A 14,665-nucleotide genomic window follows, 5' to 3' on the forward strand; every position below is an offset into this window, starting at 1 on the left:
AGAACTTTGGTTGTCATTATTGACACATGGAATTCACTAGAAGCAAACAGATCAGAAGCCTACTGACTTTGAAAGAATTGTATTGGCAAGGGAATTTTGAGACAGAGTCTACTCAGAAAACTTCCATCACTGCCAGGGTAGGGGTCTTCACGGTGCTTGCCTGGGAGGGACGTTATTATTGCTGTGGACCGAGGCACCATGTGTTTTCCATTGTTCCCTTTTTCCAGAGGGAGTTTTTATGGTTATTAGCCAGTTTTTGCTGAAACCCTTTATATTGGATGTTAGGGATATGGAGGAAAGACAACTTGCCTTTCAGTTCATAGGTCACCAGACTATAAGTTGCCACATATGGATATATTATAACTCAGAGCTCCTAGATTTTGAGCCGGGTGTCTTGACTGCATGAAACTTTAAATTATATAGCCTGTGGTGGGGGGTGTTCCTGGTAGGGAAGAAGAGTGTACAGTGATACTTTATAGCCAAAGGAGTTGACTGTGGCAGAGACAGCTAGCTGTCCACGTAGAATCTTTGTTTCCCCTTCTTTGCCGTTGAATTACTTTTAGAAGAGAGCTATTCAATTGGAAACTGCATTGTTCAAGTCGGTTTACATCTAGATGGGTCATATGATTAGTTTTAGCTGATGGAATATCTATGGAAGTGATACTTGTCATCATCAGACTGGGCTTTTAAAATAGTGACTAAGGCTTTTCTATTCTACCTTTTTGTTTGATTGGAGCAAAGAACTCATCAATTCTAAAGGAAGATTGGGCTATAAAATAAAAACAGCCTGGATTCCTAAGTTACCATATTGAGAAAATTACCCTTCAATGAGAGATAACTGTATTGGAGAACATGAAATAAACTTCCATTATGTTAAGCCATGAATTTGAGGTATATTTATTACTAGAGCTAGTATTATCATAATTAATTCAATATTTTATAATATGAGAACTACTTTTTACTAGGTGCCTACTATGTGCCAGATATAATAAATGTCAGGTATGCTAATTCTCAAACAACTTTTCATCTTAGAAATGATTATTTTTATTTTCAACTGAACTTGAAACTCAAGAAATGATTAGTTACTTTAGTCACTTAGAAGGAAGAGGAAGGTGATTCTAGCTCATGTATGGCAGTTTCTACTCTTGCTTTTTATTACAGTGCATTGCCATTTTTACAAAGAAATGATTGATGTAAATTATTGTGATTGAGGAATTATTTAAGAAGATGTTGGTTATTATATATTTTAGAAAATCTGAATTTAGAGTACCTGCTAAATCTTATTTATTTACATATTTTGTTCATACAAAATGAGGATTGCATAAGAATCTACATGTTATTATTTTTTTGTCAGAATATTTAGTGACTTTAAGGTATTTCTCTTTACTCACGAATTCTCTTTATTAATTTCTGTATGATTCTTTTTCTTGGATTCCTTAAATGTTCCCTCTTGAGATTTAATCTCCTCAGCAGTAAGTGGGTTCTAATTTTTAGGAATAAATTCTTGCTGAAGAATAAAAGTTCATGAAGACAGATTTTTTTTTTTTTTTCTTGCAATACTGTCATAAAAGATGCCTGTTTTCCCTGTTACTTTTCAAGGCTGGACAAATTTTCTAGATCTTTTTTTGTTTTTAAGTCTTGAAAAGGTGATATTTTATTGAACTCATTCCCATTGGCTTGACCTGGTCAGCTGACCTCAAGTTTGAGGGTAAAGGCCAATATCTGAGCCCCTGGAGCTCCCTGATGGGCTTCAGGCCTGAGTAATAGTATGCCTCTCATCCCAGCACTGTAGACCTATACAAATTGTGACAAGGGTATTCTAGGGTTTGTACAGATAGATTCTATTCACATTCTTTTCTCAGTCATCCCTGGTTGTACTCAGTGATTCAGACTACAGAAATTCTCACCAGCATGAAAAAAAGTAGCTCTCAAACCTAGGCTTCTTGGTTCTCTTAGGTCTAGCCTTACTCTGATCATTACTTCACGTCCAGAATGTATTGACAAGAGAGTAAAAGCTCTTGCTGCTGTCTCTCTCTGTGAGTATTCTACTTGATATTTAGGTTAACATTATTCACTGAAAGTGCAGAAATAACATTCATTTTTTAAATGGTTGTACTTGCCTATTTAAAAACCTTAATAAAGAAGCTTGTATTGTCGTCAGACTTTCCTCACTTGGAAAATTCTAGTACATATTTTGGATTTAACATGATATAATTCTGTTACCTGAATTACATTACTTCTTTTTCTTCTTGTGTCTCTTGGACTGAAAAAGCTTTTTGGCTCTTTATTTAGTGTAGAGCTTCATGCCTACCACCCATGTCTGAAGCTCTAGGTGTATTTGGAAAACCTGAATGTCTACCCTCGCTAGGCAAACGTTCACTTGGTCCTTAATAATTCATTCTGTGTGATGACTTTGGGAAACAAACACAAATAAGAGCATTTCTACAATTGAAGAGCTTGTTTCATTGGGATAACAAAATGAAGGATCATGTAATGAAGCTTTGAAAGGAAAGAAGAACAGACCTCATAGATGACATACAGTTAACACTGGTTAAATGACTGAGCAGTGATACATGTACAGAAGAGGAAATAATATATTCTGTCAGTTAACTGAGCAAGTGTGTTGAAGGTGTTGTGGCAATGATCAGGGAAGATCTCTTGGAGCAACTGGGGCTTGTAGAATGAGGAGTTCACATAGTAGAAGATGAGGAAAGCAAGGTAATTCAAGCAGAGGGGACTGTTCAAAGCTTGATTATAGACTGGAGGATGTTAAAATTCGTAAGTATTTGGGTAGGAGGCAGTCTAGGGCATAGGGTGTGCGTGTTAGTTGAATAATGTCAGGAAATGAGATTAGAAAAGTAGATTAAAGTTATGTCATAAATTGTATGAAAAAAATAAGGAGTATGATGATAGAGAATAATAGTGGAGAATGATGAAATGGAGAGTACTGAATTCTGTATAGAAGAGCTTTTCTTTTCACCCTACTCCTCCATTCACCTGTTAGTCAACACTTGATGACTTGTATAATAATAACAGTAATAACTACACTAATATTTATTATATTTATTTACCACTTTTTCCCCTCAAATACTCAGGTAGGGACTTTGACGAAATAGGCATGTTCCTCACTTGTTTATCCTTGACTCTATGTAAATAAATATAGCCTATTCTTGCCACAAACCAATGGAACACCAGGAAAGAGGAGAAATATCATCTCACAGTTTCTTGTGTTTCCCTCCTGTCTGTTTCTCTTTAATGATCCTTGGTTTACCTCTAGCTGACTCTCTTCAGAATGCAAAGCTCTAGAAATTCACCTGAGACCCTGCTTTCTCAAGTTTCTCTGACTCTGGCTCTGGAACTGTCAGAATTAGGAATGACTTTCGAGTTTTTTGTACTATAGACATGGGTGGAAAGTCTTTGCAGACCCTTCTCCCATCTTGATGGGCCTATGCCTATGTACACAGAGACCATTCAGGATATATATAGATTAGTTTCCTGTGGCTGCCATAACACATACCACAAACTTGGCAGCCTAAAACAATGAAAAGTTTATTCCCTCACGATTCTGAAAGCCAGAAGTCTGAACTTAAGGTTTCAGCAGACTCATACTTCCTCTATAGGGGTGATTCTGTTTCTTGCTCTTCCAGCTTCTGGTGGCTGCAAACATTCCTTGGCTTTTGACTGCATCGCTCTCTGCCTCCATTGTCACACTGCCTCCTTCTCTTCTGTATGTCTCCTCCTCTGTCTGTTTATGTGGGATTTCCCTCTGCTTCTATCTTATAAGGACACTTGTGATGGCATTTAAATTCCACCCAGATAAAGATAATCCATGATAATCTTCTCATCTCAATTACTTAATTACATATAAAAAGTCTGTTTTTTTTCAAATAAGGTAACATGAACATGCTCTAGAGATTAGGACTTGATGTCATTGGGTGGCCATTATTCAACCAGTAAGTTTGATTAATTTTATTTTATAGATGAGTGAACTGAGATTCAGAGAGATTAATTTGCCAGAGGTTCAATAGCAAATAAATAATTCAGCCAAGGTTCAGACTATAATGACACCAAATTTCTTTTTCTTTAATGTTATTTTTCTTCACAAGTAACTCGCATTAAGTTCCTACTGTAAACTTGGTATATTCTTTCATTTCAACCTTTACAACATTCTTTAAATATTTTAAACCCCATTTTATTTTTAAAGGCTCAGAATGATTAATTAAATTGGAAATGTAATAATGTACCCAGATTCATAGACCTGCAGAGCTGAGATTTGCACACAGACCTGCCCAAATGTCTTCTGAATGTCTCTACTCAGCTTTCAAATAAGAATCTAAAATGAGCTATCTCTGAAGTTCTATCTAGCTTTAATAAAAAAAATAAAATCTCTATTTCTTCTGAATGTTTAAAAAATACTTTCCCCTATGTACAATATTCTTCATAAAATGTATGTGTTTTCATTTTAATGAATAAAGAAAGGCAATTGCTTTCATTTTCACTTTTCTTTTTTCTTTAGGTTAATAGCATATTATGGTCCAGATTAATGTTTTATTTAAGGATGGTTCTGTTTTGAAATATTTATTATAAAGCTCAGATATGTCTTTTGGCAGTCATTTATTTTTCATTGGATTATGGTTTCTTTTTATTTTGCTATTTGGTTGAGAGACACATTTTTTTTCCCCTCCACTTATACCTTTTTCAGATACATTCTTAGCTCAGTAACCATTGAATTTGTAGTAGATCACCAATAATGGGATATAAGACAGACACCATGTTACACTTTAAGAAGCTCATAGTCTAGTTGAGCAACCAGGCAAATAATTAAGCAAATTGTTAGATAATTTCATAAGGGCAGTGATAGAGAAGTGTACAGCATGTAGAGGGCTCAGAGGGAGGGTTTAACCCAGCCAACGGAAAGATCACCACAAATATAATACTTTCTTAAATTCCTTTGTTGTAAATTCTCTGTGAATAGTTATCAATTAGATAATCTTAGTTTTTTCATGTAAAATAATACTAAATGCCAACTGTAATTTGATCTATAAATTCTGATCACGTATGAAAGAATAGAGTAGTGACTGATAATAACAATTAAACGGTTTTATGATGTTTACTGCTAGGAAATCTTTCTTATATCTAACCCAAATCTCTCATGTCATTTTCAGTCAACTTCCTTTTCTTCAGGCCTTTGCAGATAGAATTCACCAGCATGAAAAACGCATCATAATTTCTTCCTTTTTAAACATTCTTCCTGAGACTTCATTGTGACTCATCTTGTTAAAAAATATTCTTTTTATCTATGGAGGATAGTTTATAAAACCATTTCATACTTGTTCCTCCACTCAATCTTGAATTCATTGTAGCTTCAGGTTAGGGCTGATAGTTTCTGAGATTAAGTAATATACTTTAGCATATGCAAATCAAATATCTGACATGTATTATAAGAAATATTTGATTGGTAAAATATATCTGGTTTTATGGATGCTTTATTTAATTGATTTGGAATGAGCAATTGATTTTTAAATAACAGATGAAGGATTTATGAAAGGATTTATATAAAAAAAATTATTCTACTGGAATTATAATGTTATTTTTCACAACCTAACTTAGATTTTGTCAGGCTATATTGTTTCATATGACAAGCACAAACACAACATGACATAGAATAAGGTAATTCTTGACAATGTCTTTCATATGCTGTTTAAAAACTTAGTTTCTGAAATAAAAGAAACTATTGATTAAAATTATTATTCTGCTCTCTCTTAAGATTCTTTGGAAGTAGTTGCCTCTACAGAATCCCATTGAATTTTCCCTGAGACATATTCAAAGTGAATGAGGTGCTCTAAAATTAGATATAAATTTTAACCTCTACAGGGAACCTGAGACTATATATGCCTTTCCTTGCTTTCTTGTTTTCAGGCTCAAAATTATTTACAACAAATTGTTTTATGCATTTGGAGGCTCTGAGATAGAAACAAACCATTTTCATTAGACACAGGAGTTTACAAACTCAGATTAGCAATGCTAAAAATAAGTTACACATCAACATATTGTTACTAGAGATGCTACCTGATTATGATTTGCTTTTTTGAGAGAAACAATTGAAGGCTTCTGTGTTACATGTGCTATCCAAGATTAAAAGGTCTTTGATTTTTCTTTTAAAACTAAGGAAAAGATGCAGCTTAAATATATGTCATTTAAAACTGAATATGTTGAGAATGTAACTTTCATTTATTAAATTCTATGTTCTTGATCTGTAACTAAGCATTATACACACACAACATCCATTAATTATTAAAGCAAAGATGCCATATCAAAAAAATGGATCTTTTAAATCCTTTGCTTTTTTTTTTTTTTTTTTTTTTTTGCCGGAAAGAAAAGTCCTTCCAACTTAACTGGGACTATGTGCAAAGTTCTCCATTCTTGTATGGCATTTGTGAGAAGAAAATTACTTCCATGGAAGTTTCAGCAACTGAACATGGCTCATACTGTGTACTTTTTCTGAGAATCGAAATTTATTTTTTACCATTTAGGAATTATTATTGTTTTGTTTTGAGCTAACCATCACAATGGAACCTTTAGCGAGGTGGTCACACAAGGGAATTCCCTGCATTTCTTAACTCAGATTTTTTAAATTGCCAGGTCTCCTGAGAAATATACTGTTTTTGTCCTGGGAAATTTTCCTGATGCTCTGTTAAATATCGTTTTTAGAAAATGAAGCTGGTTTGGCCTGAGTTTGTCCCTAGAAAACATTCCCTCTGTCTTTTATATTATACCACTGGAGTTATCTTGCTTATAGCAAATTTATATTTTGTTTGATGCATGTTGAGAGAACAGCAAGAGAAATGTTTCCAGAATGAATGGGTTTTGGCAAGCACATGACCTGAATATTGTTGCTCGGGAAGGAAAAACTTACCTTGATATTATACTGCTTTTTACGAGAGTCTCCTTCTTCCTAGTCATCTTTTTACATGTTGAAGTACCCTTGTCTGAGAAGTTGAGTGGAAACTTTGGGTCATAAAAAACAAAAATTCCTTCCTCCACTTGTTAGATATGTTTACGAAGTAAAATTATTTGGTGGGCTGCTAGTTTTCATTACATATAACATAATTTAGCTAAATTGAGACATGAATTTAAACAGCACTTGGGTGATTGCCCAAGTGTGAGGAATCCTTGGGATTAAGGGTGGATGATACTGAATAATAAACTTGGTCAACTAAAAGGAGCCTTTAATTTCTCAGGCTGCATTTTTTAAATCTGGTTAGTAACTAGGTTTTTTTTTTTTGTTTTTTGTTTTTCCTGTTAATAAACAAACTTCAACAGATTCAGAGGTTAGGCTTGAAAAAGAATTCCCCAAATTTAACACTCTTTATCTTAAACTAATCTGATCTTTTTAAGATTTGTCTGAAACGATAATTTCTTTCTTCCTAATTCTACAAAGTATTATAGTTCCTTAATATAAAACCTCTTGAGGTATAATTGTAGTTTTCTCATTAATTCTGTCCTTGTTGAAGAATCATCAGTTGAATGATAGCTGGGACAGAATTCATCTATGAAAGAAGGCCCTACAGAGTCTCTCTAATTTTTTTTTTTTTTTAAGGTGTGGTGGTAGTTAGGCAGTGTTTGTATGCGTCTAGGTGTGGAGAAAATTCCAAGGTCAGTGAAAGAGAGGAAATTCTCCTGGTCCTGGGTCAGATTCAGCAACTTGCTAGCAGATGGTATAGTAGCTGGCACAGGGGCAGTAGTACGGATTCTGCTGATAAGGTAGCAGTGAAATAGCACTTGAGGCCAGGTTTAAAAACAATAGTACATAGTAGGGGGTTGAACAGATAGTGGTAAGTTTAAGGGTACTATAGTAATGGTGGTAGCTAAAAAGCTTCAGATAATGACATAAAGAAAGAATGCTTTTGCTGTAAGCCTATTATGCTTCTATTTCTTTTAAAAGAAACTTTACTAGAGAAAGCCAATCATAGAAATCTTAAGGAACTCAGAGTAATAGTTCTCACTTCTCCTCAAAGAAATCCATAGTATTGTGCAGGAAATCATCCTCTTAAGGGAAACTTGGGGAATGCCTGGTCCCTAGAAAACATTCCCTCTGTCTTTAATGGGCCAACTCCCTTCAAGACTAGATGAGACTATGTGGGCCGAGGTGAACAAGGAAGCCTTGAGCTGCTGTGAGAGAATTAGGCAAGAAGGTCTTACACTTGGCTCTCCTCTCTGGGAAATCTTGGCCTGGAGATTCCGGCCAAGCCCTGTGCTTTTGAGTGGGTATGTGAGGGCTGCTTCTTCTTTCTACTTCCCTTTGCCTCCCAGGGTTTTGTTTTGTTTTCAACATTTGCACATCTGATCATTCTTTGCTTAGCTCCCACTTCTGGTTACTCTGCTGATACATACCTACCAATTCAGTGTTCATTCACGTAGAGACAGTGCAACATCCTTCACTTTATAGAAATAAGAAGTTTGTAGATTTGCTTATTGTACAAATGATTATAATTAAAAATTTTTAATTGATTCTAAAGAAAAAGACTCAAGACAAATAAATTTTGAATTTAAATACCTTTCGAATATTTCATTTTGATCATATTACAGTTAAAATAGTTACAAAGATACCATGATTTGAATATCAAAGTACTTTGAAGATATTATTAACTTGATCATTAAAGACACATAGAAGTTCAGAAATAGAAGTTAGTGATCAGGTTTAAAGATCATACATTGCATTTTTGAAAAGCTCTTTTTTTTTTTTTTTTAAAGAAAGTTCTTATCTCCTTTGAGCCTGAACCTATCTCTTTAAAACTTGATACATATTCATCCTTTTGGAATACATAGAATCCATCACATGATTATTTTTCAAATTTTTAAAATTTTCATGTTCCCCAGCATTTATTTTTTATCTGAGCTAAACAACCTTATTTTCTTCAACCACTTATTACATGTTTTTAAGAAACTTTGTCTGTAGTTACTTCTAGAATCCTTCTAGTCTGTTCTTTTCTCTGACTAAATGTCAACAGAACTGAGTGCCATACTTTAGTCAGTGTAATATCATCTCCTTTGTTCTGGATAATCTATTTCTATTAATGCATCTTAACACTGTATTCATTTTACTTGTTTGTTTTGGTTTAGATTTTGGTTTTCAGGAGTGATATTATTATTGGCTCATGTTGAAATTATATTGAATTTTGTCTTTTAAACGGAACATTTATTCAGTTGGATTTTCATCAGCTTGAAGAGACATTGTGTTTTTTGAAATATAAATTAAAAACTGGGTTTTTAAATAATTTATTTGCTCATTCATTTATTCACTTATTCATTCATCCTTTAGTACAAGATATAAAAAGTTAAAACAGAAGAATAGTGCATTCTTTACCTCATGAAGCATTTGTATTAGGTAAGTTTCATTCTAGTCTAGTGATACTCATTTCATGATGGTTTTGTTCCCAGGGATATTTGGCAATGTCTGGAGATATTTTTGGTCATCAAAACTGGGATGCAGGAAGAAAGTTCCTATTAGAATCTAGTCTGTAGAGGCTAGGAATCCTGCAAAACATCTACAGGGACAACACATTCCCCCACCCCTCTGCCACAACAAAGACTAATTGACCCCAAATGTCAATAGTGGTAAGTAATATACTCCTATATTGTATCCCAGAGGATGTAGAACTTTCTAATATTTTATCAACAAATATAATGAAACTTCTATGTCTTCTAAGTCTTTTCTCAAGGAGCTATTAAAAATGCTTGCCAGCAAAACCCAAGCACAAAAATCAGTGACACAACACTAGACCATTCTTCTGATTGTGTTTCCTCCATTAATCAATACACATAGGGCACAGCCTTCAATCAGACCTCAGTTTATTTAATGATACTGTCATCATCCTGGCCACATTTTTTCTTCTTGTCAGTGATATCTTGAAAGACTTAGTCAAATGTCTTCCTAAAATCAAGATATGTGGGCTTACCATCTTAAAGAGTAGTGAGAATTATATGTAGTTGGTGTGTACCATTCTCTTGTAGTAAGTATGTGAGTATAACATCCTTCAGAAATTCCCTAAAGGTATTCGTTGCAGAATCTCCTGTGGATTGATGTCTAATTTACTGTTCTAGAAACTTCTTTTACAACTTTAAAAATATTTGATCACTTTTCATATCCTTCAAGTTTTCATTTCCAAGATTCCTTGTGTTGAATACTTATGGTATTTTTCCAATGTCAATTCCTGAGCAAACCTCATATGTGCCTGGCCCTGAGCTTGTTTTTAGATAGAGATGATTAATACAGAGATGATTAATCCATTCCTCACAATCTGTGGCAGAGTCTAATATTTTTACAGCTAACAAAAGTGAATAATAACAAGTGCCATAATATACATATAAATTAACAACGGAGTATAGAGATAGAATCCAAATTTCTGAGGCATATCCAGCAAAGTTTCCTAAAGAATATAGTTGAGTAGGTCATTAAATGAGGAGTAAGTTTCTTCGGGTAGAGAAGTCTTTTGATAATTTAGGCATAACAAATGCCAGAAACAAAACTAGAATGGCATGAAGTTAAAAGCTATTTTGGGGAAGTATCAGACAGTCCACTGTAGCTAGAGCATGTGAATTGTGGGAATGGTGGAGAATGCAGTCATAGTTTAAACACATCCATAAATTGCCTTGATACCAAGCCAAGGTTGGGCTTTGTCTTTCAGTGTGCCTTTTCATTTATGATCAATAATTGGGCAAGACAATTAAAATTTAATCAACATATTATTCTATTTCTCAAACCAACTCTTTTAAGTAGTTATTAGTCTCAATTTTATAAATAGTGCTATGAACTGAACATTTATGTAACCCCCCATTCCCCAAATTTATATTTAAAGTCTAATTACCAATGTGATAGTTTTAGGAAGTAAGATATTTGGGAGGTCATTATATCATAAGAGTGGAGCCCTTATGAGTGGGATTAGTGCCTTTATTGAAAACAAACAAACAAAACCAAAAAACAGAGCTCTCTTACCCATTCCACTTATGAGGACACGATAAAAAGACTGCTGTCTATGAACCGGGAAGTGAACTCTCAGCAGGCATTGAATCCACCAGCCTTGATCTTGGACTTTCCACCCTCCAAAACTATGAGAAATAAATGTTGTTGTTTAAGCCACTCAGTCTGTGGTATTTTTGTTATAGCAGCTTTAATGGACTAAAACAGATAGATAAACAAAGATTCACTGGAATTAATGGGTTTCCTAAGTTCATACAAGTTTTAAAAATAAATTTTAAAATTAGGTTTGCTTAACTAAAATCCTGCCAATTAGATTAGATTTTCTTTGTAGAAAGATAATTTTGTTAAAGATAGTTAGATAAACTGAATTTTTTTAGAGTTGAGTAGAAAAAGACCATATTCTTATTTCAAACACGAAAACATACAACACTGAAAGAGTGGTTGGATGTAGATGTTTATTTCTTATCTATTTGACTAGCTTTAGTTGAAAGAAATTGATCCACAATCTACTCATTAAAAATAATTTGGATTCTATTTTGGAGAAAAAATTGGATTTAATATTGATATTTAATATTTAATTTGGAGAAAATATCAGAAAAATTAGACTAGCAGCAACAAAATTCATTGCTCCCCTTTTCCCCCATACCAGTACAGCCTTAAGTTGGTCAAGATTCTAATTTACACTTTTTAAATAAAGATTTAATAGAGGATTCACCTACGAAGAGAGGAATTTGGCAAAGGAACATTTCTTTATTTTTTTATTTTTGATGTCAAATCCTGTATTCAAGCATTGGCACATCTGACAAAATAACTGTATTATTAGTCAGGGTTCTCCAGAAAAACAGAATGAATAGAATATATGCATATATTCTACTATATAGAGAGAGAATATGAGGGAGAGAGAGAGAGAGAGAGAGAGAGAGAAAGAAAGACAGAAAGAGAGAGAGATTATAGGAATTGGCTTATATGGTTATGGAGGCCTAGAAGTCCCACAGTCTGCCATCTGCATGCTAGGGAACCAGGAAAGCTGGTGGTATAATTCAGTCCAAGTCCAAATACTTGAGAACTGAGGGGGCCACTAGTGTAAATTTTGAGTCCGAAAGCCCAAGAACATGGAGCTCTAGTGTCTGAGTGCAAGAAAAGACAGATGTCTCAGCTCAACGAGAGAGAAAATTGGCCCTTCTTCTTTATGTTCCATTCAGGCTGTGGATTGATTGATGACACCTCCCCCCACCCCCACCACCGCAATATTGGTGAAGGCAGATCTCTTTACTCAGTCTACTGAATCAAATGCTAACCTCTTTCAGAAACACCATCAAAATGCAACCAGAAATAGTATTTTACCAGCTATCTGGTATCCTTTAGCTAAGTCAAAAAATTAAAATTAACTATCATAGTAATAAATGGTACAATAACACTAGAGCTTGGAAAAGCTTCCAATAAACAGTGAAATTCAGAATTGGGGGCCCTGGAGAAAGACGATTATGTATATTTTGCGGAATTTACCTAGATGCCTGTATAAGTAACACATTGGAAGACACAATCAGATAAATGATGCCTATAACTGCTTGACGTGAATTCATTTATAAATGGAATTGAACAGTAGTTTGATGTGTAATAGACTAACATAGGCTAGATTATTCTCATCATTACTACTTGAGGCATCCCTTCTCTACATGTATCTACTGGCATGCTAGCGAGCCTTCAAATGGTCCTAGTGATTCCAAATGCTTCCTGGTATTCATACCCTTGTGTTTTCTCTTCTTTCATGCTATGTGGCTGGTCTGTGTAATCAAAAGTATATTGAAGAAATATCCTGATTTGTGATTTTTGCGGTTGGTTATAAAACACTGTGGCTTCTGCTTTGCTCCTTCTGGGGACAGCCAGCCGCCATCTCATGAGGACACCGAGAAGCCCTATGGAGAGGTTTATGTGGTGAGGAACTGAGGGCTCTCACCAACCAGCACCAACTTGAAATGAGTGCGAGAGACCTACCTGGAAAATGGACCCCTAAGTCTCAGTCAAACCTTTAGACGACTGCAGCCCCTGTAGACCTTCAGTCTCATGAGAATAAGAGACCCTGAGCTGAAACACCCAAGTAAGCCACCCCAGATTTCTGATACACAGAAATTGAGCTAATAATATGTTTCTTATTTTTAAGCTGCTAAATTTTAGAGTAATTTGTTATGCAGCAATAAATAATATAACTGGCCTAACTGTTCAGGTTTTAATCTGGCACAGAAGTATTCACTTTCTTTTAAAATGGTTTAGTCATATTAAATTAAAGTTGGTTACTGCCTCCAAGTTTACATTTTACATCTCAGGTCAGCCAACAGTCTCCTAACTGCTTCAATCTGTTTCTCAATAACAATAATAATGCCATTTACTAAGGTGTTATTATTGCTTAAAATTTCATTATGTTTTATGTGATGATGGATTTAAAGCAAAAATCTTACTCTTATGTTTAGAGAAATGTGTTCCCCGTTTCCATGTTATTCTAACGATTATATCATTGATATTTCAATACAAGTCTTATAAACAGACACCGAATGCCTTCTTCACTCTTATGGGTCCTTCCTGACTTATAAATTATTTTACCTTTCTTTTTCTTGGGAGAGACCCAGGCCATGGTATATACTATATATGAGAAAAATGGAGATAATTTTCTTTGTACTATATCCAATGGAACATATGCAATGCTTCTGAAATGGTTTATAACTTTAAGATTGTTCTGAAAACAAAACACATACCACACACACACACACACACACACACACACACCTTCACAGCCTAGATTGTTAGTTTTAGAAATAATCAGCACTTGAATGCATATTGTTATTTCTAAGAAGGAATATGTTAACACCAGAAACAAAATGAAATCATCAATAATGAATGACATGGCTAACTAGTTTTAATAATCTATAATTAAGACATTAATTTGAGTGAAAGAAATAATTAATAAAAGTTAAATTTCTCTGCAGTCTTTGATATTTTAGCTGAGGTGGGTATGGGAGGGACAAGTTGAGCTAAGCCAGATATTTCATCCAGCTATCCGATTACTGGTACCAACGCATCCACAATATGCAGTGTGGAAAAGAGCTAGCTACGAAGCTGCAAACAGTCTACATTTCTTGCCTCAGGAAATATGCCTTGGAGTTGACTCCTGGAACATTCTACTGACAGCGTTGCAGTGGCATTCTACCTGCAGGATTGGAAGTAGATCCATGGTGCAGCATCAGCACCCATTCTTTAGTCATTACTAATAATATGACACCAATACAAAAGAAAGAACAATAAATGACACCACAACTGTCTAATGAGGTAAAGGTTAAGGAATGTTAAACTGTGCTAGACATTTCAATTTGCTGGCGTTAAATTGTGCTGCCTGCTCCAATTGCTCTCCCCATGAAAGGTTGATGCACTGTGTTGTTAGGCAATTTATGAAACCTAAGAATGGCCTGCAGGCCTACCTTTCTGGGATGTGATGGCTTGCAGCCTTGCCTATAGCCCCTTAGTACCCCATGATTAACAGCAGTCCAAACAATCCTCCTTCCCCATTTGCTCCCTTGCATAGGCCCTACTGTCTCATTCTTTCCACTCAGTAATGACTTATATTGTCGGTTGGCATATCCCTAAGACAACATAGAGTTTTGTACATATGTAAAAACAGATTTCTCCCACAGC

This window comes from Pteropus medius, unplaced genomic scaffold (genome assembly GCF_902729225.1).
Source record: "Pteropus medius unplaced genomic scaffold, Ma_sr-lr_union100, whole genome shotgun sequence".
Classification (NCBI taxonomy): Eukaryota; Metazoa; Chordata; class Mammalia; order Chiroptera; family Pteropodidae; genus Pteropus; species Pteropus medius.